We start from the raw sequence: 12,628 nt of genomic DNA on the forward strand, positions 1-12,628 counted from the left end.
ACTAGAGTAGGTAGGTGCAACATCACTCTACAGTTATGTCTTAAGTTAGGGATGCCAGTGGGTCCCACCCTTTAGCTATAGCGAAGTGGATATATTAGGTGTGATGTGGAATTAGGTGGTTAGGATTAGGACTGTGTAGCGTGGAATTGGGTGGTGTGTTATGTATTTGTGTAGTGTAATTATGTGGTTTGGTAAATAGGGGTGAGAGCTGCAGAGAATAGATGGAAAGGAAGATAGAGAGGGATATGTAGTTTGTGCACTAGGTGGTGAACGAACTTCATATAGAGAAGCAGAAGGAGCGTGTGAGAAAGAGAGAGAGGGGAGAGCAGACTGCATACGCAGAAGACACCCAAAGAAGATGAGGAGAATGTGGTTTGAGGAACAGAAACCTTGAAAAGACATGGGAAAGACACAGTGCTTGAAGACCTGCCGCTATCCATATGAGAGAGATGGGAAGAGTGCGAGAGAGCAGTGAGAGAGTAAGAGAGACAAGTGGGAGAAGCACCCAGGGGTGGGGGCGGCGAGAGGTGGACCAGTGAACAGTGTAAGGAGGTACAGGAAGGTAGCATGTGTGAGTAGACAGTATGAGGAGGAGATAGGGAGCTTGAGGGAAGGATGAGAGGTGGCAGTGGGATTGTGAGATGAGGGGTTGGTGGCAGAGTGAGGGAGAGATTAGAGGGGCAGTGGTTGTGTGGGTTAGGGATGATAGGGTTGGTGGAAATGCGAGGGAGAGATGGGTTGTATTGGAATTGTTTGTTATGGAATTATGTGTGTGGAGTTGTGGAGCAAAAATATGTGGTATGGTGTGCTGTGGAATTATGTGGATAGTAATTAAATGGTATTAAGTGTACTGGAATAAGTTAGAGAGAGATTGTGTGTTATGGAATTATAGAGAACTGGTATTGTGTGGTGTGGAGTGGAGTTGAATTATGAGGTGTGCTGTTAAATATTGTGGCATGATGTGGAAATATGCGGTGTCGATTGAAGGTATGTGTCATGTTGTGCAGTTGTGTTGTTTAGTTGAAATATGTTGTTTGGTGTGGAATTATGTGGTGTGTATTGGAAATGTGTGGAGTTGAATTGTGTGGCCTGCAACTGTGTGGGGTTGTGTGAAATGATGCTTAGTGAAATTATGTTTCATGGTGGGGAGTGCAATTATGTTGATTAGTTGTATGGGGCATAGAGTGCATTTATGTGGGGTGTATGTATGTTGTATAGAGTAGAGTGTAATTATGTGAAATGTAATTATGTGGCACTGAGTGTTATTATGTGGAGTGTAATTATGTTGTGTAGTGTAGAATTGTGTGCCATTGAATTGTGTGGTTGTGTGTAGAATTATGTGGGATGGTTTGAAGTGGTATTATATGGTGTGGATTCATGTGGCATGTTGCAAAGCTGAATTTATTGTGTGCAGTGCCAATAGGTCTCACATTTGCAAGAGTAAGAACTATTGACAATGTTTTTTACCCATGTGTTATATATAGAGTGGAGTGGACATTTGTGGTGTGGAATGGAATTATGTGGTTTGGTTTGGAATTGTTAGTTGTGGAATTGTGTGGCACAGAAATGTGGAGTGAATGTTTGTTGTGGAATTATGTGGCATGGTGTGCAGTAGAAATATGCGGTTAGCAATTGTGTGGTTTTGAGTGTAGTGGAAATATGTGGAGTGTGGAGTGTGATTGGGAATGTGTGTTGGAAGCAGGGCTGGGGCAGTGTTAGTTGAACGGCCAACCCTGCTTACCACACTCGATGTCGGATAAATGTATTACACATCATTTTTGGTAAAATTGTTGTCTTGATGTTAGAGTACATTTTACAAAATGGAATGGAACCCTGAACTTTCACTGCGAAAATTCCACAAAAAGAGCTCAAACTATTTAGTCGAGAAACAAAATTTGAATACTGCATTGTGGAATTAGTATCAGTGTCTCAATATGAAGAAGTTTGATCAGCTATTAACTATTTATATGTACAATCTTAAGTAGATGTTCCCATTGTTCAAGTGTGTAGCATGTGAAATGCACATATTTATTTAAATTCTGGATTATATAAGCTTATCAATTCAGTGGGATGTGGGGGAACTGCTTATATTTTGTAGTTTGTCTTGGTTTATGTCATTATTAATGTACTCTTTTCTTCTTTTACTGACTTATACTAGGGTCAGTTCCTTTGGACATTTGTTATTGTGTAGTTTACTAAACAGAAACAATGCAGGTGTATTGCTTGTTATTCTTGAAATGGTTACCATGCTTCACAGTTTTAAAAAAGTTGAGTACATCACTTTAGTGACTCTGTCTCATTGCGGTTACTTGTAACTGCAGCCCTACAGTGCCCACCGTCATTATTAGGTCATAGTTCAACATATTATTGTTTGGTAAATCCTTCTTTTAATCCTTGAGAGCTCATCTTCCAAGGCTACAGCTATGTGGGGGTGCGCTGACATGGGGGTGGGAGGGTGCAAAGGGGTGGTAGGCACAGGTGTTGATGGCATGGCAAATGAAGTTTAATTGATTGCGGTCCTTGGGTGACCAGTACAGGGATTTAGGTGGTGGGAGGGGATGCTAAAAATGAAGTTAGCAAATAGAAGTTCTTGTTAGGTAGGAGCTGGTGGTGAGGGCTACTTAAGATAGTATTCTGGTGGTGTCTAATGCTGCAGTGGTAATGGCATATTGGGATGAAAAGCTGGTGGAAATGATAAGGGTTTCTGCTACAGTGACAACATCATTAGGGGTGCAAGAGTTCCTGTACTGACATAAGCAAGGCTCTCCCGTATTATCCTTTGAATGATCTTTCAGTTACTGACCCCTCAGCTCCTCACCAGCGTCATGCGCACTGCTATTTGGATCAGACAGAATGTGATGTCATATTGCATGGAATTTATTGAAATGAAGTTCAGTAGACAAGATGTAGTTTCAGTTGATTTATTAAGTCTTGGTTACAAGTTGTAAAGTTCATGTGAAATAGCCCCACCAGGAGCAGTCTGCCTGCTGTTCAACTTTCTCACTTCAGGTCCCAGGCACCCAAACGTTTTATTCATGTGCATCACACCAACATTCCAGGCAACACATTCACACTGGCTGAGTAGCTAGGGAGAAAGTAACAACATAATTGCAATACAGGTTACTAGAGAATTTCATTTCCGCATAAAGCCACAGCATCAAAGGAGAAACACAACCCAGTGACGCTCAAAACGAAAGACAGACAAGCATATGAGAACATCTAACACATGATGATTAAGGTATGCACTCTCACTATACACTTAAAAGGCTGTGAAGAACTCCTAATTTATGAAAGGTAGATAGGTCTAGGTTATGGATCACTGATACATGCTCCAGATGAATAATAAAGTAATTATACCTGGTGGCCTACTATTTAACAACATGCATAAGCGTAGAGAAAACAAATCTATAACCTAGATATTTATCAAATAAAGATTCTATTGATCTTTTATTGACATATTTTTAATGGTTGTCAGTGAAAATCAGACAGGAGATCTTAAGGCGGTTGTTCTTCACCTAAGGGCTCGATATAGTAATCATGAACTCATCTCTCTCCTATGATCATATTAAGTTCCTCCCAGAGTAGTAACAGGTACTGATTACCTCACTGACGATACAGTTGCTGTATAAGCATAAACTTCTTAAGGTAAATTGATCTTGGGAAACATAGTTCAAGCCAATTGACATTTAACAGCACTTTTCATTGCTAATCTGCAGTCTGAAAAGCAATCGAATTTTAGCATTATCGTTATCAGTAACCATTGAAGAAGGTCTGCAAAACTGCTTATTATGGGGTTCCCAATAGTCTGTGTGATGGTTATTTACATAAAAGTGCATCTCAAGCAGATGGGGAGGCAAGGGGGGGGGGGTCAATGGCTGCTCTTGGCCTAACAGCAGAGCCATCTTAGAATCCAGAGAGAGACATTCACCACAGCAGACAAATGTCAGTTTTGGAATTAGTAATTTTACTGGAGCTTAGCTGGGCAGAGAAAAATCCATCTTGCAAACTTCTGAAGATAAATCTTTGACAAATTCAAGTTTTTTTTACTACGACTATGTTTTGTTCAACAGTTCTACGTATACCTGTTTTAACATTATTATATAATACAGACAAATCTGAAGATGAGTAATAGAAACAAACTAATAAATTCGGCAATGCTGTTTCCCGACAATTACTTTCAATGTAACTTGTATGAGATGCAGCGAGCTTCAAGGCAGACTTGATGTGTGCTGTCTCTTAAAGCCTACCACCTGTAAATACAAGTGTGCAGTGAAACGCCGTGCTTTTTTCTGTCAGTGCTTACTCAAATGTTTAAGTCTTTCGAAAATACACTTTCAACAAAGAAATACTCAAGAACTGTAGTTACACACAGATCGTTAATCAACCTCTTCTCAAAAATTTTGGGGGAATTTCTGTTTTTCCTTTCCACTTTTTAGAAGAAATATGGAAATACAGACAGTGATGAAAGCAGGTATTGAGCTGCAAGTTACAGCAACCTTTATGTGTTTTGACGAAGGCTGCGCAAGGCCTAGTCCCGCCCTTTGCGTGGAGGAGGCACAAACTAAAACAATGCCCCTTCCCTTGCCTAGGTACACAGTGTAACCCGGTGTTGTAAACTGCATTTTACACTGCGATCCCACACCGCAAAATAGGTAAGTAGTTGAGCGCTGCTGCCCCAAGTGTAGGCACATTACAAAACCTTAGAAATTCACTCCAAAAAAACCACAATGGTTAGAGTGACGTTATAGTTTGGCTCAGATTACACACTTACAAAGCCATAGAAACTCAGCATTTATAGTTACCTGAGTTAATTATAATTTACGCCCCCGCAATGCACCGCTTATGACCTCACATATCACTCATGACTTGATCAGTGACTTCACTGATGGCATCTCAAATTATATCACCTACAGAACCATTCATGTACCCACTCACTTACACACACACACCCATTCCCAGACCCATATAACTACTCACAAACCCACTCATCATGACTAGAGCCACTTACCCATTCATTCACTCATACAGCCACTCACACAACCACTCACCCATACATCTACTCACAGGTCCACTTATATACCAAAGAGCTCCTCACACAGCCACTCACTCACCACACAGCCACTCATAACCTCCCTCACTTATTCTCCTATACAGCCACTGCCAGAGCCATTCACTCACCTATACACCCACTCACTCACCCAGACATGCAGACACTCCCACTCCCACTAATACACCCAAAGAGCCATTCAGACAGAGTCACTCACCCATACAGCTACTCACTCACCCATACAAATACTCACACATCCACTCACTTATTTATGCAGATACTAACACATGTACCCACTCACCTAAACAGTTACTGAGACAAGCACATATTCACCCACACCGTATTACCGCCTCTCAAACACTCACTTACTCACCAATGTAGCCACTCACATACCCACTCACTCACCCTTATGCAACTCATGCACTCACTCACTCAGCTATAGAACCACTCACCTATACAGTCTCACTCATATCCATTCACTTATCCATATACCACTTACACACCCACTCACTCACCTACACAGCAACTCAGTAATTCACTCACCCTTATAGCCCCTCACACACCCACTCACCTATACAGTTTCTCACATACCCACTCACTCATCCATTTACAACTTACACACCAACTCATTCACCCACACAGCCACTGACACAGCAACTTACCCATACGGCTACTCACAGACCCACTTATTTACCCACACAGCCAGTCACACACTCACTCACACATATAGCCACACACACCCACTAACACACAGATACACAGTGACAGACACTCACATAATCTATGTTTAAAAATGGAATCACTCATTAGTAGTACACAAACTTTACTAATGTAACCTATGGAATACCTTAGTATATATATTTAACACTCATAAACTTAGAAAACACTCAGAATCACTAGATGATGTCATCAGTGATGTCATTTGAGATGTTATGATTGATGTCATAAGGGATGTCACTGATCATAAATTATGTAATATGTGTAGTTATAAAAAGTGCATGCGGGGACGTAAGTTATACCTAGCTTAGGTAACTATAACTGCTGAATTTCTATGGATTTATACATGTGAAATATGAGCCTAACTATAGGGCCCTGTAACATTTGTTATTTTCAGTGAATTATTAAAGTTTTTTAAATTCTATTTACTAACTATAATGTCCCTGTAACCGTTGTTTTTTTCAGTGAATATATATATTATATAATACATTATATTATATAATAAGTATAGTTGGGACCTAGTTTCCAGAGGAAAATCATTTTCTGCTTTGCCAGTAATTCTTGCACCGTTTGACAAATCTTCACAAGATTTTCAAAATTAGTATGACGCTGTAGGAAGCTGGCACTCTATACACTGTACTAAAAAGAAGTACACAGTGCAGAGAGTCCAGTGGGTCCCCAATTGGTTTACAGGGGCTAAAGTTGATAATATTGATGCTCTCTTTTCTGGTAGTATTGGCGAGCAGTTAGGCTTATCAGTGGGTAATGCTAAGTATTTGTTGTACTCACAGACACAATAAATGCGACACACACTCGAAGAATAAATCTGAGACCAAATTAGAAAAATCACACTTATTTTTATATGTTTCAAAACCAAGTACTTCGTTCAAAGTACTGTTTTCAATAACATTCGTACAGGTAGGTTGTGCGCCTTTACGCACAATGCAATCCCACGGAAGGAAAAGTCAGAGGTGCATAAAGGCAGGTAGAGTCAGTTTTGGGGGTTCACCTTCAGGGTTCAGAGTTGTAGTGGGCCAAAGCTCTACCTGCAATTCTTTGGGAAACTGCCTGTATTCTACCTGGAGCAGGGCGCCAGTGAAGTTGGTAGCTGGTGCACTATGGAGAAGGGCACCACTCAAACAAAAGCTGCACAGGTGGACATGGGGACAAGTCAGAGAGCTCCCAAACGGGGACTTGGGATGCAATGGGTCTTGGAGCATGGGGGCCCAGCTGGTTTGTCAGGGGCCGGGTGGCCTGGTCGCAGAGTTGTTAGGTTGGCTGGGATGGGTGCGCGAGAATGCTACTCACGGTTAGGAACAAACAGTTGGCAGGGGCAAAATCAAGGCAGCTGGGCCACTTGCGGGGTGAATCTCAGTGATGCTGATGTCCCTTGACCACTACTTGGTCCTTGTTCATTGGGAATCCAGACTGGACTCTCACTGTTGGTGTTTAGTGCAGGGCATCCGGTACCCCGGGGGTTGGTACTGCACGGCTCCGGTTGTTTCTGGTGTCTTCACACTGGGTGGGGAGACCAATCTGACTTTCCAAACCACAAGTACCTTCTCCTGGTCATCTGTGGTGGTCGGGCCTGGGGTGGTCTGGTGGGGGGTGGACCGGTCTCCGCTTGTTGGTGCCTACGCACCCCAGGGCAGTAGCTCCTCTACTCCTAGGGACACTGTAGGTGATTTTTGAAGTGCTGGGAGGCTACCCAAGGCTTTGGTAGTTCTCCAGCTCACTGGACGAGTAACTCTGTAGTGACTGTTGAAAGAGGGCTGAGGACGGGCAGGGTTTTGCACCAAAGTCCACAGTTCAGCTGCAGTTCTCACCAGGCAGTGACTCTTCTACTCTTGATCCATCGAATCTGAGTTCTTATGTTCAGGAATGCCCACTAAATACTCAATTTAGGGGTGTTTAAGGGAGTGACAGGTAGTAGCCAATGGCCTACCTACTTTTACGGTGTCAACACCCTTTATATGACCACTTCCTGTGGGAAGTGGACATAACCTTGACCCTAGAATGTTAATTCCATCCAAAATAAGATGGAGTAATCTGAGGGGTGGTGCTGGCTGAATATGGCCACACCTCCAAATCTTACCAGTTTTCCCACCTGCCTTGCCACCAAACAGTGGGTATCTCCACTATCTGGAGAGGCCTGGGTTGTGCAACATAAATGGCAGGGTCTTTGAAGCTTCCCGCCCTGGAATGCACATCCTGCGTGGAGGAGATGTGAACATCTCTGCCCATAGCAGGCTTTGTTCCTGGCCTCTGAGAATGAAGGCTCTCACCTCAGGAGGTCAGAAATCTGTCTATGGTGGCAGGCTGGTCGAGACCAGTCAGTCAACACACTAGTAGTTAATAGGTTTTCAGTGGGCATCTCTAAGGTGCCCTCTGGGTGCATTTATTAATAGATCCAGCACTGGCATCAGTGTGGATTTATCAAGACGGGGCACAATGAAGCCATCATGAATTGTAATCATGAGTGTCCAGCCCATATACTGGTCATGGCTTCCCTGTGCACTTGTAATATCTAAGGGTGAACTTAGATCTCACAGGGACACATCCACTCCCACAGATATGCTCACACATGGGTATAGTGCACCCTGTCTTAGGTCTGTAAGGCCTGCCGTAGGGTTGACTTACCTATACCACACACAGTGCTGGGTAGGCTTGGCATACAGGGATGTGTCACACATATGTTGCGTAAAGACGCTCCATTTCCAATCGCACAGCCAAAAACACTATTTCCGAAACTCTTTTTACTTTAATCCATGTTTATTCTGTGTAATCACTGCTTCAACCAATTCTTTTCTTTTTGATTCAAGAATAAGCTGAGGAGAGTCACAATTTTTTCAAATGACACAATTATGCCCATCCGGGCCTTTTACTGCATCACGTGGGTACATATAATTCACGATCGGCAACTCAGAATTGAATAATATCCCAAAGCATTTCGGTACTTCTTTTTGCCCTTCCTCAGGGGCCGCTGTCAAATTGAAATAACAAACCTCTGTTAACTCATATCTGAACCTATGCTATTTATGCAACAATACATGCTGTACATAAACCATGTATTGAATTGTGAAAATAACCAAACTCCTACAAACTCATAACTGTTGTGGCCCCTTATACACCCTTGCATCTCCCCAACAACCTTTACTGATATGACATCCCTGTGAGAACTTCGTGCAACGCAGTAACCTCCCCTGCATCCATCCTCGATTTTATACCTGCCAATTTCAACCGCATTTACAAAACGAAGTCCTGACCACCCAGCATGCTAATTCACAAACCTAACCTGTGTATTCTGCCTAAAGTTAAACCTCCCAAACCATACATTTACGCCCCAATCATTTGTACAGTCTGCTATGCTCTAAAACAACCCTCGTACCTGCTTCTCCTTCATCTCTGCTTTTGATGATTCCAACGACTCCTTTCATTGTGACCATGAGGCCGTTCAAATGCTCAAACAACTCACTCCTATCCATGCTGCATATTTAAACTCTTCCCATGATGTAACTACCACAAATCACCTGATCCTCATTGCCTACAACCTGCCTTCATGACGAACTACATATCCTATCCATCCCTAATTGTCTCTTCTAATTAGCACTATTCACCCCACGTGACCTGATCCTCGCTCCTACCTACTTAAAAATCCTTACAATTTAAATTGCCCCAAACCTGTATGAACCCATTCACTGACACATCAAATCCCTGCTCCCCTCCACTAACTCACTTGATGTTAATCATTCTGTTCGTTGGGTGCAAACTGTGTGTTAAAAATATTTCAATGAATGCATTTAGGAGTGGCAGAATGCACACCTGGTATTGGTGTACTCAAAGTTGTAATTTTTTTCAGGTTTGCGTGCAGACTGGATCTGTGCCTCACCTCAGCGCACGTTTATGAGGCCTGTGATGGTTACTTGGCGGCCTTCTCATCCACCCCAAATTCTTTCACTACTGATGAGGGAAACTATCCCGAAACCCGGGCCATGTCTCGGGTCTAGAGATCTTGGGAACAACAAGAACTTACTTGCACCAACTTTGGTGAACCAGTTACGAACTTTGTTTCAACTCTTCAAACTCCACGCACTTCACATACCAGAGTGCTTGGGGGCGATCCAGAGGAGAGGCTGGCGGTGTGCGATCCATCGTAGATTTGTGCATTAGCATGGTCAGTCTCAGGTCTGTGTTCCACTGTAAAGTCCATTCCCTGTTTGGAGATGGACCACCGCAAAAGTTTTGGGTTTTCACCTTTCATTTGCATTAGCCATCTGAGAGGTCTATGGTTGGTTTGGATAAGGAAGTGAGAACCAAAGAGGTGTAGTCTCAGCTTCCTCCGGGACCAAACCACTGCAAAGGTTTCACTTCCAGTGGCACTCCAACACTGTTCCTGCTTATAAAAGCAACAGGCTGGTAATGGCCATCGTCGCTGGTTTGGGATAGGACCGCTCCTATCCCTTCCTCAGAGGCATCAGTCTGCACAATGAACCCTCTAGAGTAATCTGGAGCTTTGAGAATGGGTCCTGAGCACATTGCCTCTTTACGTGTCTGAACTGGGGTGGCGAAGTGAGCTTAAGAACGATGATGGATTCAACCTACATCTGTGACTGGGGGTGAGTGTCTTAAAGGTTTCAGCGCTCCGTCCATCATCTCCTTGTGTTTGTATGCCGAGACGTAGGTCCCTTGCTCACTTTGCCACTGGATTCAAGCTAAACTGGCTGATGAGGGCTGTTACCCTGAAACCGGTCCCAGGATGCTTGTTTCCAGTCCAGTAAAGACCTGGCTTGGCAGTTCGGGCTGGATCATTCCCATGGGGAAAAGGGTCAAAACTTATTTGCATGTGGCTGGGTCTGAACTGGGGTGGCGAAGTGAGCTAAGGAAAGATGATAGGTTTAACCCAGATCTGTGACTGGTGGTAAGTGTCTGAAAAGTTTCAGCGCTCTGGCTATCATTTCCTTGGGTTTGATTTGTTTACCCTAAGTTGGCTGGGTATGCCCGGATGTGGGTCCCTGGTTCACTTTGTCACTGGATTCAAGCTAGCCTGGCTGATGAGGTTGTTACCCCAAACACGGTACGAGGATGCTTGTTTCCGTTCCAGTAAAGACCTGGCTAGGCAGATCGGGCTGGACAGATTTGCATATGGCTGGGTCTGAACTGGGATGGCAAAGTGAGCTAAAGAACGATGATGCATTCAACCCAGATCTGTGTCAGGGGTTGAGTGTCTGAAACGTTTCATCACTCCATCCATCATCTCCTTGTATTTGCTCTTTAGAGTGTCAACAGCCTTTTGACAACTAACTGTCCAGTTTACCTATATAGGCATTTTCTTGGATGTGAGTTCTGCGAGGGGTGCCACAATGGAACCATACCCCTTCACAAACCTCCTGAAATACCCAGTCAAGCCAAGGAATGCCCTGACTTGTGTCTGAGTGGTTAGAGCTTCTCAATCCAGAATGGTTGGGATTTTGGGTTGTTTAGGTTGAACTTGGCCTCTACCTACAACATGGACAAAGTATACAACTGTGCCATACCCTATATGGCATTTGGACACTTTTATTGTAAGGCCTGCAGTCTGCAGGACCTGCAAAATCTTGCCAAGGTAGACCGTTGATCCGACCAGGTGAAGCGATAGACAGCAATATCATCAAGATATGCTGCACTAAAAGCTTCCAATCCGGCAAGGACTTGGTTAAACAACCTTCCGAAGGTGGCAGGAGCATTCTTTAATCCAAAGGGCATAACAGTGAACTGATAATGCCCATATGGCACAGGGAATGCTGTATTTTCTTTTGCTCCTGGAGTCAGGCCAATCTGTCAGTACCCTCATGTCAGGTCAAAGGTGCTGAGAAATTTGCCTGCTCCCAATTTGTATATCAACTCATCAGGTATGGGGGGGAGCATCTGTCGTAGTGACAGCATTGAGACCTCTGTAGTCCACACAAAACCTCCTGGTTTCCCACCCTTGGAGTGAGGTATGAGGACTAAGACCACTGGGCTAGCCCAGGGGCTGTCGGAGGGTTTAATGACCCCTAACCCAACATCTTGCTGACTTCAGCTTTGATGCTTTCCTTAACATGGTCAGATGGTTGATAGATCTTGTTTTTGACACGCAAGCTGTCTCCAGTGTTCACATCATGGGTACACCCATGTCTAAGTTATAGTTAGCTCAGGTAACTTTAACTGCTAAATTTCTATAGTTTTGTGTGTGTAAAATCTGAGTCTAGATTTAGCATCCATGTAACCTTTGGTTTTTTGAGTGAATTTCTAAGGTTTTTTAAATTCTATTTCCTAAGTATCATATCCCTGCAACCTTTGGGTTTTTTTCAGTTAATTTCTACTGTTGTTTAATGTTATTTCCCAACTATAACGTCCCTGTAAGCTTTGTCTTTTATAGTGACTTTTGAAGTTTTTTTTTTTAATTTCCTAACTGTAACCCTTTGAGAGTGGGTGTGTGCAGGTGGCTGTATGGGTCTGTGAGTAGCTGGCAGGTCGGTGAGTGGGTATGTGAGTGACTGTATGGGTGTGTGAGTGGCTGTGTTGGGCTGTGAGTGGACATGTCCAGGGGTTAAGGAAAAGAGTCCAGCATACTGCTCCGGGACTTGCCTGCAGTCAGCTTACTCTAGGGTAAAGAGATTGTCCAAATAGGCCACTTCATCTACTGACCCATCTTTAGGGCTCCTGAATAGGAGTTCAGGGAGATGTTCGCTCTATGCTTCCTGATCCTCAACAGTGACCATTAGCTTAGTCACTTCAGCCCTGTTGTGGAAAGGTTTTAGGTTGTTTACATGGATGACCCTCTTGGGGTTCCTGCTAGTGCCAAGTTCAACCAAATAGGTGACCTCACCTTGCCTTTCAAGTATA

General features: G+C 43.5%; 1 non-coding gene across 1 annotated transcript; it reads right to left on the reverse strand.

Moving 5' to 3' along the window:
• Positions 1 to 3,480: 3,480 nt before the first annotated feature.
• LOC144822004 (U8 small nucleolar RNA) lies at positions 3,481 to 3,613 on the reverse strand. The gene has a single exon (XR_013608516.1). It is a non-coding gene; the product is annotated as a U8 small nucleolar RNA (small nucleolar RNA).
• Between the last annotated feature and the right edge of the window lie 9,015 nt (positions 3,614 to 12,628).

The sequence above is a fragment of the Lissotriton helveticus genome, chromosome 2_2, assembly GCF_964261635.1.
Source record: "Lissotriton helveticus chromosome 2_2, aLisHel1.1, whole genome shotgun sequence".
NCBI classification, from domain to species: domain Eukaryota; kingdom Metazoa; phylum Chordata; class Amphibia; order Caudata; family Salamandridae; genus Lissotriton; species Lissotriton helveticus.